Here is a 19,578-nt window from a genome sequence, read left to right as displayed (position 1 = left end):
TTATAATTTTATAACCCAGTATAAAAGCCACCCTTAAAATTATATAGAATTCATATGACATTGTTGTATACGTTAAAATTAATAGGAGGGAGGGTGGGAGGGAGGGAGACGCAAGAGGGAAGAGATATGGGAACATATGTATATGTATAACTGATTCACTTTGTTATAAAGCAGAAACTAACACACCATTGTAAAGCAATTATACTCCAATAAAGATGTTAAAAAAAAATTAATAGGCTAACGATGTCAATATCATCTACCGAATTTGAATCCCACAATATGCATGGCTGTACACTGAGAAGGAACACTTTGAACTTTCAGACTGAAGTGGGAAGTTATTTATCTTCCAACATGCAGGGAGAGGCTAAGGGAAGATAGTAGAATAAAACAAAAGAACATAAATTTTAAAATTTTTAAGGAAAAAATTCATTTGGATGTTTAAGTCTTTCTTAAATGATTGAGTTAAAACCGTAACTCTCTGCACAATTGTTCCCGACACATCCTGATGAAGCAGAAAGTCTAAAACACAGGGCTGCTCCCCAGGCAGCGTCCTGCCGTTCCTTTAGAATATTCCTGCTTAAATAGAAGCATTTGTTGTTTTAACATATCCTCAGTAAAACTGAAGGCTAATCCTGCAGTAGGACATGGCATCGCATTTTCAAAACTACACACAAAGTACTCTCAGGTGAAAGAGCAAATGCTTACTCAATACACTCTCTGAAATTAAAACTCTTCACACGTTCCAAGAAAAATAGAAGCCTTTTTCCCTGGTAGCTCTACCGATCACACTAAAGGTCCTACTTCAGTTCAAACCTAAACACACAGCCAGCTCTGATGACAAAGCTGTTTAAACACTCAGTACCTCTAATAGAATAACTCGATGGTGCCAGGTTTCATTTACCTTAAATGGGGCTCTGTTTTTCTGGCTCCCGGGCCCCTCCTATCCTAAGAACAAACATCTCGTTCCAGGAAAGATTATGAGCTAATTATCAGGGATTATTGTACAAAACTACTCCTGAGTAGACAGATGGCCTTTTATAGAAAACCAATCTATAGAGTGCGTTTAAAATGAAATAAAATTCAAGAAGAGCAGACCTCTGTTTTAAAGCATATTCGATCTGACACAGTTAATTTAAAAAAAAAAAAAAAAGCTATCATGGAACTCTGGTTCCAGGTGCAATGAGTTAAGTGCAAGGTGGCTATATTATTTGGGGGCCCATTGCAAAGTGAAAACATGGGACTCCCATTTAAAACATTAAGAAATTACAACTGAGCAGTAAACCAAGAGCAGCTCGCTTCTGAGTGCAGGGACACAGGCGGGACAGCACACAGGTGGGACACCAAGAAAGCCTAGACAGGTTGATTTGGCTTGGACCTGTCCTGACGGTCATCTTTGCCGTTTGCGGGCCCTGGACACACACTGGTGCACAGCAGGAATATTTGAGAAAAGGGGGAATGTTTCAAACCTCTGTCTCCTCATTAATTAAACTAAAACTCTGCTATATGTTCACTGTGTAACCATATGAGAATCATGTGATTTTTGAAACATTTTGAAAATGATCATTTTTTAAAATTTTATTTTATATTGAACTTGTGTTAGTTTCAGGTGTACAGCAAAGTAATTCAATGATACATATACGTCTATCTATTCTTTTTCAGATTCTTTCCCCACATATATATAGGTTATCACAGAACATTAAGTAGAGTTCTCTGTGTTATACAGTAGGTCTTTGTTAATTATCTATTTTACATATAGTAGTGTGTATATGTTAAGCCCAACCTCCTAATTTATCCCTCCCCCAACCTTTCCCCTTTGGTAACCATCAGTTTGTTTCCTAAATCTGTGAGTCTATTTCTGTGTTGTGAATAAGTTCATTTGTGAAAATGGTCATTTTTGTCAGGACTCCAAATCCTTTTCTTTACTGCTAGGTTTGAGACATCACCAGAACCCATCCCCACCACATCTGCACTGAAAATTTCACTTACCTTCTTTAGCTGCTGTTCCTTGAGAGCTTCCCCAGAGACACAGCAATCCTGTCACCCCAGTCGGCTAAGTACCTGCCCCCGGTTGGCACTACATCCTTCCCGGTGACGGGCTAAACAAGGGGGTGCCTTGGGGTCTAACCTAACGGATTTGCACGCTCAGGCCCTCTCTCCAAGAATGTTCACAGCCCCTGAAACCTGTCCAAAGAAAACTGTAAAACTTCCACCCTCGATCCAGCAGTTCTGAACACTGGGTCTGTGTGTTTCCTTGCTAAAACCAAGCCAATGAGACGCGACGTGGATCCATTAAGGTTGGTTTTGCTGAGCCAACCTCAGCCAATTTTCGTGCGTGCCTTTTTGCATTTATCACAGTTATGCAGTCAGAAAGCCTGACGTCCGTTAAAACTAAAAGGTCATTCACGTCAACAGCAGGACTGTCTCGGTTTACAGCGGGGCTCCTTCTTGTCTAGAAAAAGCAAGGGGCTTTAGTGAAAAGGATTTGGGTTGCTTTCCATCTGGATTTTATTTTAGGTTTTTAATTATTTTTAGACATAGTTAATGTTTGACAAGGTAATACTTGCCTGTTATCAAAAAGTGTGAGAAGGTATACAAATAAGAAGTTTCCCTCCTGCCCCATCCAACAAACCTCCACACTTAGTGGGTGGTTTTACATATTACCTTCTATCTAATAATATTCAGAGATTATTATGCAAATACAAACAAACAGATACTCCCCCTTTTGCACAAACGGTAGCATACCCTATACCCTATTCTGTACAGTTCCGTTCTGAGAGCGCGTTCGTAAGTCCAATTTGTTCGTATGTCCAACAAAGTTAGCCTAGGTACCCAACTAACACAATCGGCTATATAGTACTGTACTGTAATAGGTTTATAATACTTTTCACACAAATAATACATTAAGAAAACACAAAAAACAAAGAAAACATTTTAAATCTTACAGTATATTATCGTGAAAAATACAGTCGTACAGTACAACAGCTGGCATAAAGGGGCTGGCATCAAGTGAACAGGCAAGAAGAGTTACTGACTGGGGGAGGGAGAGGAGGTGGGAGATGGTAGAGCTGAAGGGTGGTCAGCAATAGGAGACGGAGGGCAAGCTGCAATTTCACTCACGCCTGATGTTGATGGTACAGGTTCTGGGTTTGAAATAAAGATACTGTACTACTGCTCTCTATACAGTACTGTACAGTAAAGTACACAAAAGCACAGCCACTTGTAGAGGATGCACGCACATGACAACATTCACCAGACACGTGAACTAACTTACGTGATTGGACATGCGAACACACATTCACATCTTTGAAAGTTCGCAACTTGAAGTTTCATATGCAGGGGACTTGCTGTACTTTCCTTTGTAATTTAACACTCTTTCTTGGAGCCATCTCATTAGTACATAAAAGGCACACCCCCTGTAGCGTTCCATTGTATGTATGGATGTCCCATAATATACTTAACCAGTCTTATTTTAGGGGGGCAAGTATGTTGTTGCCAACATTTTGCTGTACAAAATTACCCAAATCTATTTTTCAAATGTGATCTGTTCACTAGTGCCTGAAGAAGCCATCAGGTAATGAAGAAATCACTGCCAATCACACCAGGGCCCCAAGGCATGTGTCTCAGTTGTAAAAAGTGGATTTCCAACAGGGAGCACACATTTTTACCCCACAAAAGTTGGGAACTGAAGATTTTTCCCTCTCCACCTAAGTTCTTCCAAGAATTTTTCTGAGAATTTGCCTCCAATGTAAGGATTGTGAAACCCTCTTATGCCCAATATACAAAAGAATCTCTGGGTATTACAGATTCACACAAGACCAAAGCCATCACACAATTAAAGGGCCCACAGCACCTTTAAATTTCCACTAACACCCAATTCTTTCGATTCAAACACTTTGTATGTTAAGAGCCATGCAAAGGATAAAGTAATTTTAGCAAGAGAAAGCATTCAGCAAAATGACTAACCCATAGCAAGTGCTCAGTAAATAACAGCGAAAAATCAATGAGCCACCTACAACCTGCTTCCTGTAGTCAATAAAATACGAACCACTTAAACACTCAAAAGAGATGAATAAACACTGAAAAGAAAGTTTAATGCCTGCAGCCCACCTCAGTTTTCCCCCACCCCCAATTTCTAGGTTAATGTCTGATGATCTAAGCCAGAGTTCAACCCTGGATCATATCACAGCACTAGATCTGTGGGTTCTAGAATCAAGGCAGTAACTACACCACATCGCCAGAAAGGCCAATGTCGGTGGTTGTCAAAGTGTGGTCTATCCAGAGACCCCCGGGAGTCTCAGACCCTTTCAGGGACTCCATGAGGTCAAAGCCAGTTTTATAGTAACACTAAGACCTGCCTTTCTCACTCTTGCTCTCTCAATATACTGTGGAGTTTTCCAGAAGATTTGTGACATGTGATATTGCAAAGGATTGAAAATAAAGGCAGGAATGAGAAAGAATCCAGCTGTCTTCCAGTAGGCCAGCCATTAAAGAGACTTGGAAAAAAAATGCAAAAGAATGCTGCTCTTCCTAGTAGACGACTTTGTTTTGGAAAATATAGTTTTTTTAATAAAATATATTATTTATGTCAACCTGTAATGGGCCTATTATTTTTTACTCAATAAAATATATTTAAAATTTCTCAGTTTTACTTTCTAATACAGTAAAAATGCTCTGGGTAGCACAGTCCACAAAAACAAAAGCTCTTGGAGGTCTTTAGTAATTTTTAAGAGTGTGAAGGGGTTCCAAAACCAACAAGTTTGAGAACCCCTACCCTGTATGACAAACAAAGATATGCTGGTTATCAATCCCTTCGCCTGAAGTTCTAGGGGGTCAGCCAGCCTGTGGACTTAGTCACACTTACATTCCCAGCACCCACACAGCACCTGCATGTGGTGGTGCCCAGTGTGTGAAGGAGGGAGGAGGGGAGGGGGCAGAGCAGACCCAAGGACCTTTCCATCAATTATCACTAAGTAGTGCAACTAAGGCAAAGGTAGGAAAACGCTCCAAGAGAATATGGAAAGTTGTTTGGGGTGAATTGCTTACCATGAAGAAAATAAGCAAATGGAAAAAGACTTGGAGATCTATGTGGAAAGGAAGGGAAGGCAGGAAACACGTAAACAAATATTCATGTCCCAGCAAGGCTTGTCTGGCGCATCTGGTCCAACCCCTCTCACTGCTGCTGATGCTTCACGAAGAGCCTCTTCACACGTGACCCACCCCCCAGCCCCAAGCCTGGGCAGTCAGGTGTACCCAGGTTTCTGGGACCACCCTCAACTGTGCACCACACACCCTCACGCGCGTGCCCCTATGGTTCTGATAAGAATGTATCTCGGAGGGGAATGGAGTCAAGATGGTGGTGTGGGAAGACGGGGAGTTAGCGTCTCCCCACAACTAAGGCTTCTGCCGGCAGCTGGTGGGGGACACTGACCCCCAAGGAGACGGGAGGAACCCCAGAGTGAACTGGTAGGATGTAGGGGGACTGAGGGGGGAGGAGAAGTGGAGGCCAGACAAGATCGGTGCCCCTGAAGCCCCGAGATCAGGAGACGCGGGTGGGAGGGACTCTCTAGGAAGAGCGGGAGAGGAGAGGAGGGTGATTCCCCCGCCCACTCGGGCGGGGGAGCCTGCTGAGCTCCCAAGCCAGTACCCCCCCTCCAAAGCCCCACCCAGGCCGCATCTGTTTGCAGATGACATGATACTATACATAGAGAATCCTAAAGACACTACCAGAAAACTACTAGAGCTAATCAATGAATGTGGTAGAGTAGCAGGATACAAAATTAATGCACAGATATCTTTCATTCCTATACACTAAAGGTGAAAAATCTGAAAGAGAAATTAAGGAAACACTCCCATTTACCACTGCAACAAAAAGAATAAAATACCTAGGAATAAACCTACATAAGGAGACAAAAGACCTGTACTCAGAAAACTATAAGACACTGATGAAAGAAATCAAAGATGACACAAACAGATGGAGAGATATACCATGTTCTTGGATTGGAAAAATCAACATTGTGAAAATGACTATGCTACCCAAAGCAATCTACAGATTCAATGCAATCCCTATCAAACTACCAATGGCATTCTTCACAGAATTAGAACAAAAAATCTTACAGTTCGTATGGAAACACAAAAGACCCCGAATAGCCAAAGCAATCTTGAGGAAGAAAAACAGAGCTGGAGGAATCAGGCTCCCCAACTTCAAACTATACCACAAAGCTACAGTAATCAAGACAGTATGGTACTGGCACAAAAACAGAAATATAGATCAGTGGTACAGGATAGAATGCCCAGAAATAAACCCACACACATATGGACACCTAATTTATGACAAAGGAGGCAAGAACATACAATGGAGAAAAGACAGCCTCTTCAATAAGTGATGCTGGGAAAACTGGATAGCTACATGTAAAAGAATGAAATTAGAACACTCCCTAACACCATACACAAAAATAAACTCCAAATGGATTAAAGACTTAAATGTAAGACCATACACTATAAAACTTTTAGAGGAAAACATAGGAAAAACACTCTTTGACATAAACCACAGCAAGATCTTTATTGACCCACCTCCTAGAGTAACAGAAATAAAAACAAAAATAAATAAATGGGACTTAATTAAACCTAAAATCTTTTGCACAGCAAAGGAAACCATAAACAAGACAAAAAGACAACCCTCAGAATGGGAGAAAATATTTGCAAATGAAACAACAGACAAAGGTTTAATCTCCAAAATATGCAAACAGCTCATGGAGCTCAATATCAAAGAAACAAACAATCCAGTTAAAAAATGAGTGGAAGACCTAAATAGACATTTCACTAAGGAAGACATACAGATGGCCAAGAGGCACATGAAAACATGCTCAACATCACTAATTATTAGAGAAATGCAAATCAAAACTACAATGAGGTATCACTTCATGCCGGTCAGAATGGCCATTATCAAAAAAGCTAGAAACAATAAATGCTGGAAAGGGTGTGGTGAAAAGGGAACACTCCTACACTGTTGGTGGGAAAGTAAATTGATACAACCACTATGGAAAACATTATGGAAGTTCCTTAAAAAACTAAAAATAGAACTACCATATGACCCAGAAATCCCACTACTAGGTATATACCCTGAGAAAACCATAATTCAAAAAGAGACATGCACCACAATGTTCATTGCAACACTATTTACAATAGCCAGGACATGGAACCAACCTAAATGTCCATCGACAGATGAATGGTTAAAGAAGATGTGGTATATATATACAATGGAATATTACTCAGACATAAAAAGAAACAAAATTGAGTTATTTGTAGTGAGGTGGATAGACCTAGAGTCTGTCATACAGAGTGAAGTAAGTCCGAAAGAGAAAAACAAATACCGTATGCTAACTCATACATATGTGGAATCTAAAAAAAAAAAAAAAATGGTACTGATGAACCTAGTTGCAGGGCAGGAATAAAGAGGTAGACATAGAATGGACTTGATGACACGGGGTGGGAGGGGAAGCTGGGGTGAAGTGAGAGTAGCATCAACATATATACACTACAGAATGTAAAATAGTTGGCTGGTGGGAAGCAGCAGCATAGCACAGGGAGATCGGCTTGGTGCTTTACAATGACCTAGAGGGGTGGGATAGGGAGGATGGGAGGGAGGCTCAAGAGGGAGGGGATATGCGGACATGTTTATGCATATGGCTGATTCACTTTGTTGTGCAACAGAAACTAACATGGTGTTGTGAAGCGATTATACTCCAATAAAGATCTATTTAAAAAAAAAAAAAGAATGTATCTGGGACACATGGTGCTGATGTTGTTGCCCTGGGTGCCCATCGCTGAGTGTGCCTGGGCACTTAGCTGAAGAGCTGCCATTTTGCCCTCCTGTGAACACCCCACCAGCAAGGCCTGAGGGCTCCTCTATCCACTACCCAACCAACACTTGGTATTAGAAGTCTTCCTAATTTTGCCTAATGGATTGAAAGTGATATCTTATTCTTTTACTTTGCATTTTTCCCATTCCCATTCCTAAAGAGTGTCTCCTCCTAAGCTTAAGCACCTTTGGAGGTCTGCCTCTCCTGTAAATCACCTGTTTATATCCTTCATCCTTTTTTCCATTAGAATTTCTTCTTTTTTTTAATTAAAATGTAATTGATTTACAATGTTGTGTTAGTTTCTGGTGTACAGCAAAGTGATTCAGTTTTATATATATATATTTTTTTCTTTTTCATATTCTTTTCCATTATGTTTTATTACAAGATATTGAATATAGTTCCCTGTGCCATACAGTAGGTCCTTGTTGGTTATCTATTTTATATACAGTAGTGTGTATATGTTAATCCCAAACTCCTAATTCATCCCTCCCCCACCCCCTTTCCCCTTTTCGTAACCATAAGTTTGTTTTGTATGTCTGTGAGTCTGTTTCTGTTTTGTAATTAAGTCCATTTGTATCAGATTTTAGATTCCACATGTAAATGATATCATATGGTATTTGCCTTTCTTTTTTTTTGACCAGTTTCTGAAATAAAGTCATTCTACCAGTTAGTCTATAAGTCTCTGCTGGCTTATGCATTCAAGAGTCTTTTTTATTGAAGTATGGTTGATATACAATGTTGTGTTAATTTCTGCTGTACTTATTTGTAAATAAGTTCATTTGTATCATATTTTAGATTCCACATATAAGAGGTATCATATGATATTTGTCTTTCTTTGTCTTACTTCACTTAGTATGAGAATATCTAGGTCCATCCATGTTGCTGCAAATGGCATTATTTCACAGAACTCCTTCTCTGTCTTACTGGTTTGTAGGTGTTTCTCATATATTCTTTATTAGTTTCAGCTGTGGACACATCTTTCTGCAACCTGACACCTTCTCCAATCTGTTGTCTTTCTCTAACCTTGTCCATGGGGTCCTCATGGGCAATAGGTTTTATTGATTTTGTTTGTTTGTTTGTGATGTGAGCTTTTAAACTTTGGCTTACTAATCCTTTTCCCTCTCTAAGGCCAAAGACATCCTCCTACATCTTCTTCTATTGAATTTATGGTTTTACGGTTCACATTTAGGTCTTTAGTCCAGTGGGAGTCAAAGCTGGTAATGAAGTTATCTTTACATTGCAAACCAAGCCGTGCAGTAGCCAATGTATAAAAGCCAGGCATTTCCTTGCAATGGCCAGAGAGTCCCCATCTTGAGCCTGTACCTCTGGGGACGGCTCAGCAGGTATGTTCTAAATTCCAGTGGCTGAAGGCTTTACGGAGGCTCCTTCTAATGGAGCTGTTCCATCCGGAGCCCGCGGCACAAACACCCATGCACGCCTTCCTCCCCAGGACAAACCCCACTGAGCCCCAGTATGTCGGGGCCATCTGAGTTCATGGTTTCCAAGAAAACCCAATTTGTGGTTCCAATGTGGCAGAAGCAGGTATCATCAGAGTAGTACCTGAAATACCTACATATTCCAATAACCAGCGCCTGCTCTCTGCCAGGAACTGTCATAAGCACTTAGCACCCTTTATCCCAGGATCTTGCTTGTGGTGTAAGGTCTCATCGAAACCTCGGTGGAGACACTCCAGGGAGTGATGAGACATGGCTGGTGAGAATTCATCAGGCGCAGAACATGGAGTGACACACATTACACCCCGAGAAACCAATGTCATTGGCCAACCTTCCAGCATCTGCTACAGAAAACCATTCATGGCTTGTACATCCTTTAAGCCCAGCCCTTTGCTTGAGGGTCCTGGTAACAGCGTGACTGCTTGAAATCCAGCTGGGGCAAATGCAGAGCCATGGCAAGAAATGCTCGCTGTTAAGGTTGTAACACAAAGCGGAATCTAAAAAATAAATTCACGAGCTTCCCTGGTGGCACAGTGGTTAGGAATCTGCCTGCCAGTGCAGGGGACACGGGTTCAAGCCCTGGTCTGGGAAGTTCCCACATGCTGCGGAGCAACTAAGCCCGTGCGCTGCAGCTACTGAGCCTGTGCTCTAGGTCCCGTGCTCCACAACAAGAGAAGCCACTGCAGTGAGAAGCCCGCACGCAACAACGAAGACCCAGTGCAGCCAAAAATAAAATAAAAATAAAATAAATAAATTTATAAAAATTAATTAATTAATTAATTAACTTAAAAGTCACCAAGGGCGGAAAGCAGCAGAGGGGTGGTGGTGGGATGAATTGGGAGATTGGGATTGACATGTATACACTAACATGTATAAAATGAATAATTAATAAGAACCTGCTGTATAAAAAAATAAATAAAATAAATTCAAAAAAAATAAAAATAAAAAAGTCAAGCTCATAGAAACAGAGAGTAGAATGGTGATTGCCAGGAGTTGGGGGTGGGGGAAACATGAGAGGCTGGTAAAAGGGTACAAACTGAGTTAGGAGGAAGGTCTGAGGATCGAATGTATAACATGGTGACTGTCATTTAGAATACTGTGTTGAATAATTGAAATTTGCTGAAAGAGTGGAACTTAAGTGTTCTCAAAAAAAAGAGAGAGTAAATACGTGAGGTGTTGGATGTGTGATAATTAGCAGGATGGTGGGAATCTCTCACAAAGTATATGGATATCTAATCACCATATTGTACATTTTAAATACATTACAATTTTATTTGTCAACCATACCTCAATAAAACAAAAAATAAAGCTGTAGCCACATGTCAAATGGGGTTCTACCCATCCCCCAGACCTTGACGACATCAGCTTGGACCCCCAATTCCATGTCAGATGTGACAATGTGAGGTCCTCTCCATTCACCCAATGGTTTCCTGAAGTTTCTCCAGCATGTGAACACACAAGCACACGTGAAAACCCAAGCATAATAACAAATGCTGGAGAGGATGTGGAGAAAAGGGAACCCTCCTACACTATTGGTGGGAATGAAAGTTGGTGCAGCCACTATGGAAAACAGTATGGAGGTTCCTCAGAAAACTAAAAATAGAATTACCATGTGATCCAGCAATCCCACTCCTGGGCATATACCTGGACAAAACTATAATTCAAAAAGAGACATGCACCCCTATGTTCATAGCAGCACTATTCACAATAGCCAAGACATGCAAACAACCTAAATGTCCATCAACAGATGAATGGATAAAGAAGATGTGGTACATATATACAATGGAATATTACTCAGCAATAAAAAAAGAACAAAATAATACCATTTGCAGCAACATGGATGGACCTAGAGATGATCATACTAAGTGAAGTAAGTCACAAAGAGAAAGACAAATACCATATGATATCACTTATATGTGGAATCTAAAATATGGCACAAATGAACCTATCTACAAAACAGGAAAAGACTCACAAACATAGAGAACAGACCTGTGGTTGCCAAGGGGGAGGGGGTGGGAGAGGGGAGGACTGGGAGTGTGGGATTAGCAGATGCAAACGATTATATAGAGAATGGATAACCAACAAGGTCCTACTGTGTAGCACAGGGAACTAGATTCAATACCCTCTGATAAACCATAATGGAAAAGAATATTTTAAAAAAGAATGTCAGAAAAAAGAAAGAAAAACCGAGCACAGCAAATGCGTGCACGTGTGGGCACGAGCATGCCTGGCTATTCATGTGTGCATGCATGAACACACACGGAGAGGTATACACATGAGAGGACACATGTACATGAACAGGTGTGCACACTCGCACAAAACCAACTCGCACAGAACACCTGTTAGGGGTGACTGGCTTCACTGCAGATTGGTGTCCAGAGAGATGGAGAAGGGTTCAAACTGAAGTTCACGTGCAAAACTACCTCCAACTGCAGACCCTCAGCCGTCGCAGCACCACCACCCCCGTCCCCTGACCTCTCTCTCCTCCCCCCTCTTTTCTCATCCTCCTCTTCTCATCTCTGAAAAAGCAAGGGGTCTTTCTCCTACCTCAAGTGTCATGGTGTTTTCCAAATATCACGACGATTTCCTCCTTGAGAAGAATTCTGCTGTCAGTCATTCAGATGACCAATGCTTTTAAATCACTTTATATAGTGAGAAGAGATGTACAATTTCAAGAAATTCCTCTCCTGGGCTAGCCTTCCCACGTGGATTCTTGAATGATGCTCTTTGTCACCTGCCACGGAATGTCGGGTACCTCTTAGCTACTTCACCCCTCATGTGTCTTTCAGGATCAGAACCGATGCCAGGAACCCGGGTGTCATGTCAGGCCAAGTCGTTTGCACTCTGCCCAAGAGATTCTAAGAGAACAACACACTGACACATTCTCAACGAACCGATAAGCAGTTCACAGGGGTGCCTGATAAATGTTTTTCATCCTCAGGATATTTTCTTACCAACCACTTTCTCCACTCCTAGTTTAGTTGCCCGTGAAGTCCATTAGCTTAGAATGGGGATTAGAAAAGCCCGTGGCAATGACGCAGCAAATTTGGAATCCTCAATGGCCAACGGCTCAAGACACCTACAATTGATATGGCCTTTCAGGAATGCAGATGAGCCTGTAATTTTAAGTACTGAACAAAAGTCTCCATGACTAATAGGGAGGAGAATAATCAAGGGGCAGAGGGTTGTCCTTCCCAGGAAGAAAAGATGCTTACCTTCGATTTTAAAGTAGGTTCATCATGGGTTGTCGCAACTGTTTGATGGATCAAATGTCAGTATTATTTATTTTATAGCTTAAAAAGGCGACATAAATTCTACAGTTTCACATTTTGCCCCATTGGAATCCACAGTAACAAAAATCACAAAGGAATTTCTGGACTCTTCCCACACGTTCATCCAAAAAATTGATAATTAGAGCAACGGAATATGGTCCCACGCTTGGAAAGCAGTGACTGTACCAAGCGCACAAAAATTCAGGCTCAGTAGAAACTCTAAACCTAAGGATTTGGGGGATGTTGAGTGACAGTTTTCCAACATTTGCAGAAGCAACTTTGAGACTTGTCACCAGTAAGATCAATTTTGGCAAAGACATGCCACCTCCTCCAATCCACACAAAGACTGCAGGAACCAGGTATTGGAGCAACATTTAAGTGTCTAATTCTCGGTGTTCTTGACACCTTCACAAAGACTCACCTTAGAATTAGTAGTTAGTGTCTAGTTAAATATTGGTTGTGTGTGGCTGGCATGAAAGTGCTCACCACATTTTAAGTAAACAGGCTCTTTTAAAAGCATTTTCCCTTGGGGCGAAGATGCATTTCTCTTGGCCGGGTCTAAGGGAAGAGGTTGGATTCTATTTGTAAGTTTCCAGCTCCTCAGAGCCTCATTGGGGAGTTTGGACCAGTAATGACCACCAGTGTGGTCATTAGTAGTGGTGTGAACTGGTTTCTTCCCAAGAAGATTCTGTGCCAATACCTAACAATGAAAAGAAGAAATACAGAAATACACATTGCATTTGGAAAAGTGTCCCCTTTGCCTTGTCAATTCCAATAACACATATCCTCCAAGTTACCAAATATTCAGTGTTTCACACTTCAAGGGATGGGCAAGGATTGGCTTTTAGGAAAGAAAACCGGCTTAGGGCATATCCTACAATTGAATTAGACCCTATTGGGTGTTTACTCTGTGTCAAATGTTATCTCTAACTAATAACAAACCTACCAACAAGGTACATTGATCCTGTGTTACTTGTCAAGCTCAGAAAGATTAAGTAACTTGTCCAAGGTCAACCAGCAAAGTGAAAGAACCAGAATTCCAAACTAATTTCTTCTGGTCCCAAACTATTGGTCTGTATTAGTCTTCTCAGGCTGTCATAACAAAATATCACAAACCAGGCAGCTTGGACAATAGGAATTTATTTTATCCTAATTTTGTTTTTTTTTTAAAGCACTTTATTTTTTTAAATTTTATTTTATTGTTTATTTTGGCTGCTTTGGGTCTTTGTTGCTACACACAGGCTTTCTCTAGTTGGGACGAGCGGGGGCTACTCTTCGTTGCGGTGCACGGGCTTCTCACTGCGGTGGCTTCTCTTGCTGTGGAGCACGGGCTCTAGGCACGCGGGCTTCAGTAGTTGCAGCATGTGGGCTCAGTAGTTGCGGCGAACAGGCTTAGTTGCTCCGCGGCATGTGAGATCTTCCTGCACCAGGGATCGAACCCGTGTCCCCTGCATTGGCAGGCAGATTCTAAACCACTGCGCCACCAGGGAAGTCCCTATTTTATCCTAATTTTGGAGGCTGAGAAGAAGTCCACGATCAAGGTGTCACATTGTCGGTTTCTGATGAGAGCTCTCTTCCTGGCTTGCAAACAGCCGAGCTCGCTGGTGTCTCTTCTTACAAGGACACTAATCTTCTCAGAGAAGAGTCCCACACTTACGACCTTGTTTAACCTTAATTACTTCCTTAGAGCTCCCAATTATCATATGGCTACACCAGTGGTCAGGGCTTCAACACAGGAATCTGGGGGGACACATTCAGACCATAACATGGTCTTTCTACTACATCATGTGGCCTCTCTGTATCAATATATCAATTAGAGAAAATACACTAAAATTTTGGATATTTTCAGTCACAACATCACACACTAAGACTCAGGTCTTCCCTGGCCTAAATATTTTCAACCATTAAATTTTTTTACCGTTAAATCAGGAAGCAAGAACACAAGTTAGCAAGATAGAGTCAATCTTTTTCTTGACAACTTCTAAGAAATTTTTTGTATCACTTAATCTCAATTTTAATCTTCTGTCAGTTTTAGATATTACAAATACTTTCTCCTAGAGTGACACTTGCATGTCTGCCTTATCTTCTTTACTGAACAGGTCTTCTTTATTGAACAAAAATTCTTCTGTTCATTTTAATGTGCTATACTATTGGCGCAGACACATGTGGAAGGACAAAGGACAACTTGGAATTTTGCTCCGCTGGGCTCAGATGACTTTCCCCAGTTCAGTAATCAGCAGGAGTTTATCTAATTGCACAATGCCAGCCATGCCAACTAAATCTGTTCCTTGCTCAGAACACTGTAGAATTAAGATATTCCCAAAAGACTAATGAAGCACAAATCAATGAAAGACAGGAACCATAGAAAAATCAGAGTTGCTCCCAGCTGTGAAAGACATAATCTTCCTTTAATATTTTGATTCTCTAGCAGAGCAGAAGTCATTTTTCTCCGTGCATCACACTCAAAGGGACTTCAGACAGCATCATGCTCATATTGAAGGCTCCAGGGATTCACAGAGAGGCTGGCCTGCTTGTTATGATGATGCAGAGGGACAGGAGGCAGCTGTGATATTGATCGCTCCCAGCCTGGAGATGCTTTCAGAGATAATGGGAATCAGAGCTGAGTTTTGAAAAATGAATGGCCATAAAGAACAGTGGTTAAGACCATGGGCCTTGGGATAGACTGACATGGGTTCAGTTTCAGCTTCCAGCACTTTCTAGCTGCATGACCTTAGGCAAGTCACTTAACTGACACGGGGCTAGAGTGAGCCTTGGAAGGGAGCTGTGTAACAGGGCTTGGATCAGCCTGGCACTTGGTTTTCCACTTGGAACAAGTATTTGTGGGCAAGAGAGAATTTACTCTTGGGAGTAGAGGTTCCACTGCAAATTAAGCATCTTGACCTCAGGACAGAGAGAAGACTTGCTCCTTCTTCTGGGCTCAGAGGGGAGGATGCAAAGCCCAGCTGAGAAGCTGAATGATAAGAGACCCCCTGTCATGGTGCACCCAGCACTTTGGAAGGACCATTTCAAGTTCCTCCCAGGGCAGGAGGGGAGGTTGTTCCTCATAGTGTCTTTTTTTTTATCTTTTTTTTTTTTTTTTTTGTGGCAGAGTATACACAACACAAAATTTACCATTTTGACCATTTTTAAGTGTAGAGGTCAGTGTCATTAAGCACATTCTCATGGTTGTACAACCATCACCACCCTCTATTCACAGAACTTTTTCATCATCCCAAGCTCAAACCCTGTCCCATTAAGCAGTAACTCCCCATCCCCTCCCCTCTCCCCTGGCACCTACTACTCTACTTTCTGTCTCTATGAGTTTGGCTACTCAAGGCACCTCATATCATGTAGAATCTTTACAGAATTTGTCTTGTTGTGACTGGCTTATTTCTCTTATCCTAACGTCCTCAAGGTTCATCCCTGTTGGAGCACATTTTAGAATTTCACTTCTTCTGAAGGGTGAATAATATTCATAATAAGGAATAAGGCTGGATAATCCTATGGATGGACCACATTTTGCTTCTCCAGTCATCCATCAATGGACACTTGGGCTGCTTCCACCTCTTGGTCACTCTGAGTGACGCTGATGAGCAACGGTGGACAGGTACCTGCCCACATCCCTGCCACCCCCCACAGTGCCCTCCACCGGCCCTGGCCCTGGAGATTGTCCCTGTATCCAGGCTCTCTGATGACACCAATGCCCAGACAACTTCCCCTCAGGTCTCAGTAAAAGCAAGGCTGACTTCATGTCTTCCCTCTGTACTCATCTGAGGAGGTGACTATTCTGAGAAAAGTTCCAGAACAATTCTCAGGAGGATGTCTTGGGGCCGCAGCAGCTGGGAAGGAGACCCGAGTTCACCCCCTACTGAGCAAGTGCAGATGACACACTATCAACCTATCACCTGAATGTCGCAGAGAAGCCATTGCTTATCTTTCTTGCCAGACAATATATGGGGACCTGCCTTAGGAGGACACAGCATTTTCTCTTGGTGGTTGTTAGCAGGTTAAAAGCCATGCAAACCTGAGATAATTGCATCACACCCCATAAATTATTAGTGTGTGTGCGTGTGGCAGTAACATAGACCAGTACCCAACAGCACTGAGTAGAGAGAATGACCTAGAATTTCCTGGTGTTTCCAAAGTCAGATGACCTCTAAGCAGGAGGGCTCCACTCAAGCCTGGTGACCACACCTATGACCCTCTGGGGATTGTGGGTCCCAAGCCGGAGCTCAGCACTCCTCCAGATGGGCGATTCACATCCACCCCCAGGTGTGAGCCCAGATGGTTTGGCCACCCATCCCTAGAGCAGAGGTTTAACCAGAAGATCTGAAGTCATGTTGGGGAAGCTAGTAAAATCGTCTTGTCCAGGCTTCAGAGGAAACAATAGGCCTTTGACTAAACAAAGACCCTGAAAGAGCTACATGCCGAACTGCTAGACTACATGCAGGTCAGCAGAAATGGTGTTAGCAAGTCTTGGGAACCAACAGATAAAGAAGGGGGTAAGTCACGAAGCTTCTTGGGCCTTGGGGATCTGGCTAGTTCCTGGGGATCAGGGAATATTCTGAGACTTACAACTAAAGTATCAAAGCATTTGCAATAATAGCCAGAGCTACATATTTGCACGCAAGCTGATAGTCATCAGCGTTAAAAGCAGGACACCTTTGGGCGGCACTCTGAAGTGTCACCCGTGGGGTGGACACACCGCCTGGGACCTTCCCAAATGGGACTCCAGATTGCTGTTCAAGGGACTTCCCAGCTGCTGCTTGGATCTGGAAGTAGGTGTCAGCCCAATTCAGTGATGTATGCTTTGTTATATACTCTGTTAATGTTCTTATTCCTTTCCTTTTAATGATTGTATATTGAAATTAAGTTAAATCACCTTCTATTAAAAATTTGATTGAAGCTGTTTATTTGTGTGAGACAAGTGATTATCTTGCCAGCAAATCCAATGAACCCTAAAACCAAAAGCAGGCTTTTGGCCAAAAAGGGCAGGGATGAAAACATGGAGGAGGGGATCAAAAAGTCCAATATTTAATTGGTGACCAATGTACCTATTATAAGAATAAAGCAGACAGCTATGGTGACCAATGTACCTATTATAAGAATAAAGCAGACAGCTACATGGAAACATAGAATCCAAAAATTCTCATGAATTGGTACAGAACATGAGAAAATCTAATTGAAAAACCCTCCAAGACCAGCTCCACATTGGTACCAGAACAGTAGAACACGTCCTGCCTCTCCCCCTCCCTGGAGAAGTCAATGCCCCAGTGGGGGAGGGCTGTTAGGAAGGAGCTGGCTGGCAGAGTAAAGAAAGAAGAACCAGCCCCCTTCCCTGTTTCCCTTTCCCAAGGCTGGGGAAGGAGTGAAGTGAGGGGTTTTCATGAGTACATGGGGCTGGACATGTGCTAATTACTAATCTGAGACCTTGAGGGAAATAAGATGCCCAGAGAATTTTCACTGATCTGAAAGTAACCAGAAGAGCCATGGAGCCGGCCCTGATTCCAACCAAGGTGACAGGAAATATGCGCCTGTATTACAGGACGAGATGCAGAAAAGAGACAACCTGTACGCCCTGCTCATTCACGGTAGAAGCCCTGAGAGCTTCCAGGAAAACCCTCCCTGGCTGGCAAAACAGATAACAAACTATTTAGAAGTAACTCAGGAAATGTTTCAAGGCAGGGCGTTCAGAGAGCTGGAACCACCTCTGGGCTATGAGATCAGGAGCCTCCAGGTTGATTTGGTCTCTGATTCCAGGTAGCCTGGTGGGGGGTGGTTAAAAAATAGTGACCCGCCCCCCCCAGGCTTAATCATTCTCAAAGTTATTCTCACATGATTGCAGTGCACTCAGGTGTGAGGTTGCCACATAAAATACAGGATACCTGTTGCAGCTTGAATTTCAAATAAACATGACGAATTTTTTAGTATAAGTATATCCCAAACATTGCAAGAAACATACTTATACTAAAAATTAGTCACAATGTATCTGAAATTCATATTTAACTATGCATTTTGTATTTTTAACAGCTTTATTGAGGTATAATTTATATTCCATACAATTCACCCATTTAAAGAATATAATTCAATGGTTTTTTGGTATATTCGTAGAGTTGTGCAACCATCACCACAATCAATTTTTTTAGAACATTTTCATCACCCCCAAAAGAAACCCCATGCCCATTAGTGGTCACGCTCTACCCCTTGCACCCAACCCCACTCCCCAGTCCCTGACATCCACTACTCTACTATTTGCCTATTCTGGACATTTTATATAGATGAAATCTTGCCATACATGGTCTTTTAGAACTAACATACTTCACTCAGCATAATTTCTTCAAAGTTCATCCATGTTGTAACACATGTCAGTACCTCGTTCTTTTATATTGCCAAATACTACTCCATTTGACGGATATAACACACTTCATTCACCCAAACATCAGCTGATGAACACTGACCTGTTTCTATTTTTGAGTTATTATGAATAATGCTGCAGTGAACATTTGTGCACAAGTTTTTGTGTGGATATATGTTTTCATTTCTCTTGGTTGTATACCTAGGAGTGGAATTACTGGGTCATATGATAACTCTAACGTTTGGAGAATTTTCCACAGCAGCTAAACTATTGATATTTTTTTTATATTCCCACCAGCAATATACAGGGTTCCGATTTTTCCACTTCTTTACTACTCTTATTAGTTTCTGGGCTTTTTTTATTATAGCCGTCTTGGAGGGTATGAAGTGCTTGCTATCTCACTGTGGTTTTGATTTGCATTTTCCTAATGGCTAACAAGCATCTTTTTATGTGTTTTCTGGCCATTTGTGTATCTTCTTTGAAGTCATATCTATTCAGATTCTTTGCCTAGTTTTCAATTGGGTTGTTTATCTTTTTATTATTGAGTTTAAGGGTTCTTTGTATATTCTGAATACTCTACTTGTATCAGATATATGACTTGAAAATATTTCCTCTCATTCTGTGAGTTGCCTGTTCAC

General features: G+C 41.8%; 2 long non-coding RNA genes across 2 annotated transcripts in view; one reads left to right on the top strand and one right to left on the bottom strand.

Moving 5' to 3' along the window:
- Window positions 1-5,582, bottom strand: part of LOC309629638 — a 31,549-nt gene extending 25,967 nt beyond the window's left edge. Inside the window, exon 1 of the long non-coding RNA XR_014245160.1 lies at window positions 1,987-5,582. This is a non-coding gene — a long non-coding RNA (uncharacterized lncRNA). The remainder of the gene's footprint in view (window positions 1-1,986) is intronic.
- Window positions 1-19,578, top strand: part of LOC309629643 — a 545,666-nt gene that overhangs the window by 46,375 nt on the left and 479,713 nt on the right. The gene's annotated exons all lie outside the window — the stretch shown is intronic.

This window comes from Balaenoptera borealis (assembly GCF_965194805.1).
Source record: "Balaenoptera borealis genome assembly, chromosome: 5".
NCBI lineage: Eukaryota > Metazoa > Chordata > Mammalia > Artiodactyla > Balaenopteridae > Balaenoptera > Balaenoptera borealis.
This window is presented reverse-complemented; position numbering and strand designations above follow the sequence as displayed.